Source organism: Schistocerca nitens, chromosome 6, assembly GCF_023898315.1.
Source record: "Schistocerca nitens isolate TAMUIC-IGC-003100 chromosome 6, iqSchNite1.1, whole genome shotgun sequence".
Lineage (NCBI taxonomy): Eukaryota > Metazoa > Arthropoda > Insecta > Orthoptera > Acrididae > Schistocerca > Schistocerca nitens.
The window spans coordinates 23,855,274-23,858,909 of record NC_064619.1 but is presented as its reverse complement, the minus strand read 5'-3'; positions in this window follow the sequence as shown (position 1 = coordinate 23,858,909).

The window sequence follows — 3,636 nt, the reverse complement described above, 5'->3', positions numbered from 1 at the left end:
AGACCATGGGTGCAAGTATAAAATATTTACACAATGAAAAATAATTCTTTTATAAGTGTTATTGGTTTATATGTGCTGTATGTCACCCTATCATCTGCAAGTTCAGGCTTCTCACATTTCCATTTAAGTTACAGGCACGTTTCAGTGTCTTTTTCCGCAACAGTTTATATTCAGCTTTCGTCCGTTGGCTACTGCGTGCCGCATACCGAAGTAACAGCTGTTTCGGTGTCACTTGCATTGTTACATCGGTTTTCCATGTTCACCGCGTGTATCCACCATAAAATTTTACGAACACTGCTGTTTCGTGCGTTGTTCACGAGGCCTACTCCAGAGGTTTCCAATTCTCAATTGATTACACCTTCAATCGCACTTCTGGACGTACAGTAAGTTTGATTCTATTACACACGCATGAACTAACTTCACATCGTCCTTTGCGATGAAAATACCGTTCGCACTCATCGAAGCGTCCACAAAACCGTACACACGAGCGAGCATCCGCCAGTTTAAATCGTGCAACCGGAAGTCCTAACATTGTTCTATTCTTTGATTCGTCGTTAGTGACGTCACTGTGATGTGATACACTTCTGTCATTTAAGCATGATTAATTTTGTCACAAGTCTTACATCTCAATTATTCTAGTGACAAATACAGCATTTAATGTCCCATATGGATAGTACACGCAATGGTTCTACATTTGATTGCATTTTTTCTTTTGACCCTGTGACCATATATTTATTTATTTGTTAACCTTGGCTTGAACTTACAGACTTTACGGTAGTTATGTTTCAGTAATCTCGCATGTTTGTTTTCTGTCATACACTAACTACGAGCGGAAATCGATGCTGGAATCTCGCTCCATAGCAAACTTCGCTAATAGTACCTAGTTTAGTTTGGTACCAGTCTGCTGAAAAATGCAGACGCAAACACATGAGAGCAAACCACAATAGCTTTCCCGCGAAACTATACGTCAAAGTGAGTTTGCTAACAAATGATCCTTCTTTCATATCTGTCTACCATTATGTAAATTATACTTTCATGAGTTACAGGAATACGTGCGTCTCTTTCATGTAATTCTGTACACACACCATCCTCTTTTACTAGTGCCTATCATATTGGCTGACCCTAAGCAAGTAACTGTAGAAAAATGGAAGGAAACCCTACATTCAAAATTCATTTCTTAAAAAATGGTTCAAATGGCTCTAAACACTATGGAACTTAACATCTGAGGTCATCAGTCCCCTAGACTTAGAATTACTTAAACCTAACTAATATAAGGACATCACACACATCCATGCCCGAGGCAGGGTTCGAACCTGCGACTGTAGCAGCAGCGCGGTTCTGGTCTGAAGCGCCTAGAACCGCTCGGCCATAGCGGCCAGAAAAATTCATTTCTTCAATGATAGAAACTGCTTTATAGATTATTTTTAAAATCAAACTTACAAATTTCTCACAATGAGTCTCAGATAATACAGGATCGCTATGTGCTTTTATAACTCCATAAGGAGCTTGTATGTCACAGGCGATCTCCTGTCGTATTCTACTACTAAGAATTATTTACTTCTAAAACTTGACACTACAAATACTTAATAAGTGATCTTATGTATACAAATATTCACACGTCATTTTACTCAAGGTATCTTCTCTGTTTGACCATCTTCTGTCATTGATTTCTTTCGTAGCTAAGCTGAGTGACTGAAATAGTATTGGTGTATGTGCTTTTTTAAGTCACAAGAAATACTTTCTTATTAATGGATGCTACATTTTCTTTACGGCGACTGTCTATATTTCTTTAAATCATTGTGATGGTATAAGCCACTAGGTTTTTGTGGTTCGGGATAGACTAAGAAATAGCTACATCAAGTGGGGGACTGCCATATGGCGCCAAAAATGGTTCTGTTATTTTCCACTCTTACATTCTCTTTATTTATCGCCTCACAGATCCCTCTTGGTCCGTGGAACTACATAGGTCGAGTGACAGTAAGTTTGATGGGAACCACATCCAAGCTGTAAATGTATCCTTGATTATTCCTGTCTTTTTTGACAACACGTTTACATATCGTGCAAGAACTTCGAAAAGCTGCATCTGCTGCCGTGTATCTAAACACTCAGATTATGTCATCTTATCCTGAATATCTCTTAAGTCGGTATCGTTTGCATCATTTTTCGTGTAACACTCACTGGTTTGGTGTTCGGGATACTGGTCATTAAACTGAAAAAAAATTAGATTTCATTTGTTTAACTTTCAGTTCATGACAGTGTTTGCCATGGACTGACTCTGTTCCTATTAAATCGATAACCACTACATTACCCTTTTCCCTCAAAACACATTTACCATTCAAAAATATCTAGTTTGGCACCTCTTTCTCTGGGGAATTCCAAACTTAGGAGACAGATTGCAGATTGATTTTTGACTACTAGGAACGTGCGTCCATGAGCTCCATTACCTACGACCTGTATCTGCTCTTTAACGACCTGCAACTTGGCACCAATGGAGTCCGTTGCTTTACAATTGCGCACGGGCTGGGCTGGAATTTGGTTTTCGGTTTTCAATTTATGTACAAATCCTTCATCTATTAAGTGCGTAGTTGCGCAAGTATCAGGGGTTACAAGAATATTACAAATACTACCTTTGATTGCAGCTTGGACTGTCTCTTTAAGAGTTCTTTTACATTTCTCTACTTCAGTGGACAATTCTTCCTTGACGTCATTTTCGTCATTGTATCTAATCAGTTTAATCTTTTCAGATCGGTTTACATTAACCTTCATCTGAATGCCGTCATTACTATTATAATTATTGTTATTAGTACGATTAATAATATGAGTATTTTGTGTTGCAATGTTTGTGTTTTTTGTGTGTCCCTCATACCCGAGGGCGTAATGAGATCGCTTTTAGTTTGTTTGTGGTTGCGTGTTCTTATGTGGTTCCTGGCGTACCTCCACTATCCAAACATCATGTGTCTACTGAGGTGTCCAGCTGGTGTGGTTGCGATGTGGTTGATTACTTCATATCCCCGGAGGTGGCCCATCGTTTTGTTGCCGCCGACCTGGTTGGTTGTTACGCCAGTAATTTCCATTGATGTTACGATTGTAGTCGCATTCTGGTTTGTATTTCGATTGTACCTCTGCTAGGAGTTATTCTGACTCCTACGCCTGTTATTTTTGTTGTAGGACTGACTATGATTACAGTTACAGCTGGAAAAATTTCTATTGCCATTCATCCCGTTATTATTGTACGGTGGATGACCATTACTGTTATAGAGTCTCTGTCATGGGTTAACTCCGCTATTCTGCACGTCACAGTTCCCTTTTTCATTCACATTACGGGTAGTAATATTCTGCAGTGCGAATCGTGCGTGTGTTGGTTACAACAATTGGTTGTGATGTCTTCCTGCATCAGATCAATTGAATCTGTTACTGATTGAAATTTTTCACGTTCGGTATCCGGTACACTGGTTTATCTTCGATACTCATAGGGAGTTTCGGTTTTAAAATTTTTATTACGTTCTTATGTGACATAGGCTCCTCCCAGTATTTTGTTATATTTATGTACTTTTCGAAGCACTTCCTGAGAGAACCTTTTTTGCAAGTATATGGTTCGGTGTTGTACACGTCTTTTCTAATACTTTCTGTCATAAA